The sequence below is a fragment of the Schistocerca gregaria genome, chromosome 1 (genome assembly GCF_023897955.1).
Source record: "Schistocerca gregaria isolate iqSchGreg1 chromosome 1, iqSchGreg1.2, whole genome shotgun sequence".
In the NCBI taxonomy this organism is placed as follows: Eukaryota; Metazoa; Arthropoda; class Insecta; order Orthoptera; family Acrididae; genus Schistocerca; species Schistocerca gregaria.
The window spans coordinates 665,862,466-665,872,251 of record NC_064920.1 but is presented as its reverse complement, the minus strand read 5'-3'; positions in this window follow the sequence as shown (position 1 = coordinate 665,872,251).

Sequence of the window (9,786 nt, the reverse complement as noted above, 5' to 3'; positions counted from 1 at the left end):
CCACGATGTCGCCAAACACGGATGCGACCATCATGGTGCCGTAAACAGAACCTGGATTCATCCGAAAAAATGACTTTTGCATCCAGGTTCGTCGTTGAGTACACCATCGCAGACGCTCCTGTCTGTGAGCAGCGTCAAGGGTAACCACAGCCATTGTCTCCGAGCTGATAGTCCATGCTGCTGCAAACGTCGTCGAACTGTTCGTGCAGATGGTTGTTGTCTTGCAAACGTCCCCATCTGTTGACTCAGGGATCGAGGCGTGGCTGCACGATCCGTTACAGCCATGCGGATACGATAAACCGCAATCGCGATAGGCTACAATCCGACCTTTATCAAAGTCGGAAACGTGATGGTGCGCATTTCCCCTCCTTACACGACGCATCACAACAACGTTTCGCCATGCAACGCCGGTGAACTGCTGTTTGTGTATGAGAAATCGGTTGGATACTTTCGTCATGTCAGCACGTTGTAGGTGTCGCCACCGGCTCCAGCCTTATATGAATGCTCTGAAAAGCTAAGCGTTTGTATATCACAGCATCTTCTTCCTGTCGGTTAAATTTCGTGTCTGTAGCACGTGATCTTCGTGGTGAAGCAATTTTAATCGCCAGTAGTGTAGTCTCCAAAATGACGTCTGTATTGGAGGTGTGTTCCAAGCATAGATCTTTGTTTCGTCTGGAGAAGCAACACAGATATTCACAGGAGCTTGTAGAATGTCTGCAAAGACCTGGCAGTGAACGTAAGTAGGGTCGCGTGCCGGCCGGTCGCTCACAATTGTGACTCCTGCAATGCTGGAACTTGCGGACAGTTTCATTCGAGGTGATGAACGGATTACAATCAAACACTTCCCTGCACAATTGCACGTCTCTGTTGGTCTGTTGGTAGCACTGATGAACTCTTCCACCTGTTGGGGTACTCTAAAGCGTGTGCCTGCTGGGTTCCCCGCCCCCTAACATAAGACCGTAAAGAGTAACGACGGATCTTCTGTGCGGGATTGCTTGCGCGTTACTAGGGTGATCGTGGCAATTTGTTTTTAGAACATCGCCACAGGCAAGACATTGGCTCCAACCTCGACCATCAGAGTGGCACCGTAAAGGCATATATGCCCTCCCAATAACACGGTGTAAGTCCGTCGCAGTAAACGGAACTTTAAGCTTCTGTAGCGAAAAGAGCGGGGAATAATATGGTGTATCGGAATCCTGAATGAAATCAACAAGCCTTCAGAAAAAAAAAGTATATTACATTTTGAATGAGTCTGGTATGATTATATCAGGTAGAACGAGACTAGTTGTTCTTAACGAGACGAAATCGACAGGTATAAATGTAATCTAGAGAGTGCGTCAGAAAAGTATTACTGAAGTTTTAACAGTTACAGTACATATAAATAATGTAGTGCACAACTTTGGGAGTTTCATGAGGCTGTTCACAGACTATGTTGTTTTAAAAAATATCAAAAACACAGTCAGCTGTAATTTCATCCCCAATTTATTTATTTTTTGCCCGAAATTGTGGTTTTGAAGTTTTTCCGCGCATGGGAATTGGTACGACTCCACTGTGACAACTGTCTTTTGGTCTCAGGAGTATAATGAGCCACCCACGTTTCATGTTCAGTCACAACACAGCTCAGAAAATCCTCTCATTACAGTAGCAGTTGTTCAAGAAACTAGCAGACGCTACTGACCGGAGTTTTCTTCTGCTGCTCTGTCAGATGTTTTGGGATCCATCTTGCGCACAGTTTACGGTATCCCAGCATTTCTGTGAGTGTTCAAATGGTTCCAATGGCTTTAAGCGGTATGGGACTTAACATTTGAGGTCATCAGTCCTCTAGACTTAGAACTACTTAATCCTAACTAACCTAAGTATATTACACACATCCATGCCAGAGGCAGGATTCGAACCTGCGACAGTAGCAGGTTTCGGACTGAAGTGCCTAGAACCGCTCGGTCACAGCACAGTGTCTCACATAAGAGTTCTGGAGAAATGTGGAAATATTGCAAAAATTTCAGGCACTGTCAATCGGCGGTCTTAACGAACAGTTATCTCGATTTTTTGCGCTAACTTATCAATCAAAATGGAAGGTCTTTCCACTCCTCTGTTCGTCATGTTGTTCTGGCTACATTAAACTTCCCAGAGTGCTCACACACATTCTTTCTATTTGTAGTGTCTTGGCCGTTAACCTTTCCGATTTTTGTTAGGTGTTACTCCGTCAGCGAGTAGAAAGCGTATGTGGCTCGTACTTAGTGGGATTGCTACAACGTGTTCCTGCGAAGCTCGTTGCGATCGGGTGGAGGGGGGGGGGGAATCCCCTCTACATCTCCATGTTGCCAATCATAAAAAGAAACCAAAGAACCACAGCCACAGAAAACACCATCAGCTGTAATTTAATCTACATTTTTTTACTGTGTATCAGTTTCAGCAATATAATGTGCCGTCCTTCAAGCGTGCGTTAAAAGACACTCACGACCTCACCACTGAAGCACTGGAATACCTCGCCTATAGTGACCTGCGTTCGTGATAACAAAATGCAATGGACAACGTAGATGTTTGCTCCTTTAGTTCAAGTTTTTCCTAATTATTGTAATCTTTAATTTGTTTATTGCAACATGTGTAAGTTCATTCGATTAAATAAAAATTAGGCCCTCTATACCAGATAGTGGCTGAATTTTCCAATGAGAAACGTATTTACGTCATGTGTGAAAACAGCTATTCTTCGCACTAGCTTTGCACAAGTCACATTAGCACACGATTTCGAACACAAAATTTTGTGTTCGAAGTGTTGTCGTGAGGTAATGTTGGGCATGAATAACCTGGCTGTTTTAACATATGACATGCATATGTTTGTCTTTGGAAAATTCAACCACTATCTAGTATAGAGAGCCTCGTGATGGTGTGCCGGCGGGGGTGGCTGAGCGGTTCTAGGCGCTACAGTTCGGAACCGTGCGGCCGCTACGGTCGCAGGTTCGAATCCTGCCTCGGGCATGGACGTGTGTGATGTCTTTAGGTTAGTCAGGTTTAAGTAGTTCTAAGTTCTAGGGGACTGATGACCTCAGAAGTTTTAAGTCCCATAGTGCTCAGAATCATTTGAACCGTTTGAACATGCAGGATGACCCAAAAGTCCGTTACCATTCTAAAACGCAGTACTTCAGGGAACAAGGTATGTAGAGAGGTACAATTACACACACATGCTTGAAACGGTACGGGGTTCTATTGAAACAAAAAAAAAAAAAAAACTGCCCAAAACGTCCAACAAATGGAAATTCATTTCATACAAAAGCAATAATTGGCATAGCAATTGATTTTTAGCAAATACGATATTCTTTACAACAAATGCTCAACATGTCGACCGTCATTCATCAGCAATAACTGTAGTCGAGGAACAATACTGTGGACAGCACCGTACAGCATACCAGTAAGTATGGTGAAACACTGTCACCGGATGTTGTCTTCTAGCATCCGTAACGAGCTCGGGCGATCGCGGTAGACTTGCGACTTCGGGTAACCCTAGAACCAATAATCACACTAATTGAGGTCAGGAGACCTGTGACGCCAAGCATGACCAACGTGATGGCTGCACACGCGATATTCGCAACAAACAATGTGCGCAAGAGATCTTTCACACGTGTAGCAATCTGGGGTGGTGCGCAATCCTGCCTAATAGTCGTGTCTTCCAACGGATGTTGGGATTGATCTGACTCCCAGTCTAAATACAGCTCAGTTTGTACTCGGTTCCTATGTTGCATCACTGACGTGTTGCTGTCCAATGCCATCTGTTGGCCATATTTTGTACTCATTTTTGGTTTCTTAGTTGATTGATTTGTGGTGGTGTGGGGGGGGGGGGGGGGACCAAACAGAGAGGTCATCGGATTAGTGAAGGATATGTGCCGTGCCCTTTCACAGGAACCATCCCGGCATTTGCCTGAAGCGATTTAGGGAAATCACTGAAAATCTAAATCAGGATGGCCGGACGCGGGTATGAACCGTCGCCGTCCCGATTGCTAGTCCAGTGTGCTAACCACTGCACCACTGCGCTCGGTCTACTATCATTTCTCTACCTAAGTTATTCAGTGAATTACTGCATTTTCCATTGTTAACGGACGGACTTTTGGCCACCCTATAGATGTAGAAGTCTTTGATTTCTGTGCTGTGCCGCCTCACAATATATTCGTGTCGAAGAGCACTGCCGAGCCTTTTTATCGTCACCATACGACCATATCACCAAACGATTAGATCCAGAATGTGATTTTCACCCTGCAGCGGAGTGTGCGCTGATATGAAACTTCCTGGAAGACTGAAACTGTGTGCCGGATCGAGACTCGAACTCGGGACCTTTTCCTTTCGCGGGCAAGTCCTCTACCAACTGAGTTACCTAAGCACGTTTCAAGACCCGTTTCCACAGAGCACTTGCCTCCGAAAGGCAAAGGTGCCGAGTTCGAGTCTCGGTCCTGCACACAGTTTTAATCTCTCAGGAAGTTTCAAATGATTAGAGGTTTGAGACTTAGATCACACATAAAGGTGCTGTATTGTGACCAGAAACGCCACGCCAATATCTCTCCGGCCATTGCTGGCCTTATTCTGATGATGGAAATTTCTTCTACCGCTAGTGTTAGAATCGACTGAGTCCCAGCCGGATGCAATCACAGTGAATAGCGTTAGTGTCCGTGTCTAAGCAGACAGGTTGATTTCTTATAGGGATAGGCTCTTGTAATCAATTTAAAATTACGAATTTCAAGATCGATATAAGAATTTATGGTAGGATGAATTACACCTCAGTTGCTCTGCATTGAACACCTCTTCTAACATTTTAAATGTCTTCTTTAACACTGCTTTGAAATTATAAGACTGATTCACTAGGAAGTAGACATTAATGTTTCTGTTGATACGATCGTCGCCATTATTCGGAAACTAATGAGCTAATTTTTTATAGCAGCAACCAATAACATGCGAGTTGCTATCTCGACATCGATTAACGCCCTTACAAGGAAACTGGAACTGACAACACCATATGCAAATAACATTGCACAAAAATTAATGCATGAAATAGTGTATAATTGCCCTTTCCTCTTTGTATTTCCTCTCTTTTCAGTACTCAGATAAGTGTTCCTTAAAATCGAAATGAAACGTTCAGTAAAGTAAGAGTAAACTTACAAACGACTACATTTCGAGGCCCCTTGTTGTTGGAACAAACAAACGCAAAAAGTGCAACCTACCAGCTCCTGTAATACTTGAGCCTAGTGATTACAAAACTAAAATCATATTTCTTTACGATTTTCCATGTCATCGTGAAATACCAGATTTTCTTGCCCCTCTGTGTAGTAGAGGGATTAAGTCCGAAAACTTGTCTGATGTAGCTCTCTAACCTAACCAGTCCCTTTATCACTGTATAACTAAATACTTTGTATCGACCTGAAATTGATTTCTGTAGTCAAGCATTGGTCTCTCTCTACGACTTTTACTCCCAACAGTTCCCTCCAGTACCAAATGGAATAAGATAAGTCATACCAACCGAACCCTCAGTTTGGTTCTCTCCTAAATTTGATTCCTACCGGTAAATTCTCATTCGTTATCCGATCAACCTCTCCAAAACGGCGTGACCGATCAGAAAGATGTCCTGACTGGGTCCATCATCGTCTATGTTAAGACACTCGTTACCTTTCTGTGAACTCCTGGAGATCTGCCACGCATTGCGAGGCATGTTCAGAGAGTAAATCTACTAGATTTTTTTATTCTTTAGAAAAACGTGTATTTTAAAGAAAAACACTATATTGTTGATACAATTGTTGACTATTTCCTCACATAATCGCCATTCCATTCAATTCACGTGATGAGCCGCGAGACAAGCCTTCTTTATGCCCTACTCGAAGAACATCCCGGCCATCTCCTTTCCCTTTTTCAGAACCTTTTTCTACACCAGCCCATCGGTTGGAAATTTAATTCCACTCATATTTGCCTTCAGGGAGGAGAAAAGAATCTGAAAGCGCCAAGTCACTGGTATTCCGTGGAGGGGAGGGGGGGGGGGGGGGGGGAATTCCAAACATCCCAACTAAATGAGTCCAAGAGCGCGTTGGTGGCTGATGTTGTGTGAGGATGGGCGTTGTCCTGCAACAGGCACACTTCCCTCGCCAGCATTCCTCCCCCTTTGTTTTAAATGCTCCTTTTGACTTGTGTATTGATGAACTCCTCCTGAAGCCGAAATTTGACCAAAATGATGACTTTTGGTCCCAAACACGAAGGCTATGATTTTTTTTGCCTTAAATTGTGGTTTTTAATTTTTTCGCAGATGGGGAATTGGTACGATTCCACTGCGGCGACTGTCTCAGGCGTGTAATGAGCCACCCATGTTTCGTATTCAGTCACAATAGAGCTCAGAAAATCCTCACCTTCCAATTCTAGTTGCCCAAGAAACTCACAGGCGCTATTTACCGGATTTTCTTGGACTGAACTGTCTTTTTTGGGACCCATCTTTTACAGTTTACAGTTTACGATATTCCAGCATTTCTGTGAGTGTCTCGTATAAAAGAGTTCTAGAGGGTTGTGGAAATATCGAAGATATTTCAGGCACTGACAATCGTTGATCTTCACGAACAGTTACCTCGATTTTTTTAACTAAATTATCAATCAAAGTGGAAGGTATTTCCACTCCTCCACTAAACACCCCACACCACTTACACAAATTCGTTCTGTTCATAATGCCTTCGCCGTAGAATTTCGTTAGGTGTAGTAGGAAGCGGATGTGGCTCGCCCTTGGCGGGATTTCTTATCGACACTACAACGTGAATTTATGTAGTACCGTTTTCCTGCGACGCTATTGTCGGGGGATCCCCTTTACATTGCAGTGTTACTAGCCCTAAAAAGAAATCAAAGGACGACAGTCCTTTCAGGTCACTGTACACTTATGCTCTTAACATGACTCGTTTATGGTTTCCCATATCGGTATATGATATGACATGTGACTAATAACTTTTTCGTACTGGGAAATGGTACAGTAGCGAAACATTTGCAGTCAAAGGTTATTAATACAGGTGTGTGTCCTGCATTTAAAGAAATACATAAAAAAGTGATCGTCGGAAGGACTGACTCAACACACAGAAAAACCAAGACTATCTTTGGTAAAATAAAAGCAAGGGCGGTAAAATTAAGAGTCACTGGGAATTCCTGTGTTAAAAGCAGAGGCGAGAGAATGTACGTGCAAAGAAAACATTCAGACCTGTGAGATGGAGAGGACTTGCGTGATGACGTGATTGTAGAATAAATGCTAGTGCCATGGAAGACGTAGGGGATCCAGTAATAGAGCCAGAATTTGACAGAGCTTTGCAAGATGTGTGTTGAAATAAGGCAGAAGGAATAGATAACATTGCTTCAGAATTTATAAAATTATTGGCGGAAGTGGCAACAAACCGATTATGAATTTGAAGAAATATTCGGAATTGGAAATAAGAGTGTACTGAAGTTGCACAGTTTACAAGAGACAAATGGAAAATTGTGCCGGACCGGGTTATGGAATGCGGCGGATATCCCGCTTTACACAAACAGTTGCCTGAACTATTCTGCTATCCTAACACGCTTCCGGGGCCGACCCTAATCTCCATATGTCTCTGAGTGTCCATATCCTGTGCTCCCGCAATTGTTGTGACTCCTGTAGAGGAAGAGACTTTATTACTATTGTCGCGCACTCTCTTTAAGCGTGTAATACTATTTGTAGTGTCTTTGTTTTTCAGTGTACTATGCAACGTCCTTCAGATACGCTTGCATGCGGCAAACTAAACTGTTATAGTAGAGTTTTAGTTGTAGTGTCGCAATTACTCTTAACCTGCGCACTGCTTTTTTCTATGGCTGACACTGACAGATGCGATAGTGAGAGACTCGAAACCTTCAATATACTAGAAACCAGAAACGCATAAAGAGATACCAGGAATCCCTTCCTTCAGGCACCGTTTCGGGTAATTATTAACCATATTACCAGTTTCAGCCATTGTGCTCCATCTTCAGGTACTGTTGCGGGAGTGTTCGAATTAAAAAAAAAAAAAAGTCTCTGAGGACTACGGGACTTAACATCTGAGGTCATCAGTCCTCTAGAAGTTAAAACTACTTCAACCTAACTAACCTAAGGACATCACACACATCCGTGCCCGAGGCACGATTCGAACCTGCGACCGTAGCGGTCGCGCGGTTCCAGACTGAAGCGCCTAAAACCGCTCTGTTCTAATAAAAAAAAAAAATTTCGCATTGTTATAAGTAACATCGCACCTGAACGTGACGAAATACGTTTTTTTTTAACTTAAGGAAATAATAGATAAAATGCTGGTTACATTTTCGAGCTGCCCTCAGTAATCGACATTGTTACGTAATTTGTGGAATGTAGATTTAGTTGCTTTGCTATTTCTTTTAAGCAATGAACGATGTATACGATGTCTACTTCTATGCGCTTTTGAAAGAAATAATCTTTTTTATAATTATTTTGATGATCTGTTTTTGGTGGTGTTTGGTTTACATAATAAGTCATATTTGAACTGATATCTCGGGATGTCTATTTCTTTATTAAAGAAATATTCTCCGCAGAATTAGTTAACACAGCAACTTTGAACTACTCTGTTCAGGTCTATAAGCAGACGCAGAGGTATCGTATACGCGTTTGTTGACGGAGTAATTTACATTCTGTGCGAGCAAGCAGGTACATGAGCAAGTTCGCAGATGACGAAAAAAAAAAAAAGAAAAAAAAACACTAGCGCTTTATGAACTGGAGCATTTGTAACTGTATTCAGAGAAAGGAAATGCAGAAGATCCGAACTGTAGCTGTGTTAAGTCTCGTATAAGATGGCAGTCCCTGGCGTTCGGAGTTTATCCGTCGCCACGGAAATATTTTACGGGCATTGACGACAAAAAGAGTAGCGTCGTGAATAGCGCTGAGCGACTGGACAGCGGCTACTGCCCTCTGTGAGGCAACAGCGGAAGACATAAAAGCGCCGCTCCCGAGGGTTAACAGAACAGCCGGCGGACAGCTTCCAGTCCGGCGAGACACGCGTGCATAGGGCACACATCTCACACAGCAGGTTCTGAAATAGCGCTGCACGTAGCCAGCTGCTAGCAACCTAAAGTGTGGACAAATGTTTGCAGTACAAGCGAGACTCGTAAATCTTCCCCTCGGCACAGTCTCTCAAACTCCTGCGCTCTCGCTCTCTCTCTCTCTCTCTCTCTCTCTCTCTCTCTCTCTCTCTCTCTCTCTCCCATCCCGTGTGTGTGTGTTGTACCGGTACCGCCCAGGTCCGCACACAGTCTCAAGTATTGTTACGGTGTACTCAACGAATGTGACGAACAGGGCATAACAAAAACTTAACGCCTAACTTTAGATATTCGCGCCCGGCAAGAGCGTGATTAGAGCACTTACTTGGCGGTGCGGACACAACAAAGAATGATGATATGGGGGACCGGAATCTATACTTTCTTAAAACAGTTCACTGAGCTCTGATTACATAACAGCACGCGAGTCAGCTCCTTGTTTATATGGGATTGCGTGAGGCGCTTTTAGAATCTGTTAAAATTGATGTCTAAAAGGAGCGTTCATAGAGAGAAAAACGTAATCGTAATTCTCAGAGATTATATTCCGTGATATCACATTAAAATATTGTTGCAGGATACCTTTGCCATAGCGAAATTTAATTAAAAGAAACCTTTGAATTAAAGAAAGTATTTCCTTTTTGAAATGGAATAATCTTTCTTTTGCCGAGAAGCAGCCCATGTCTGTACCGAACTGAACGTTCTTAGTTTTTACTTTAATACGAAATAAATTAATTT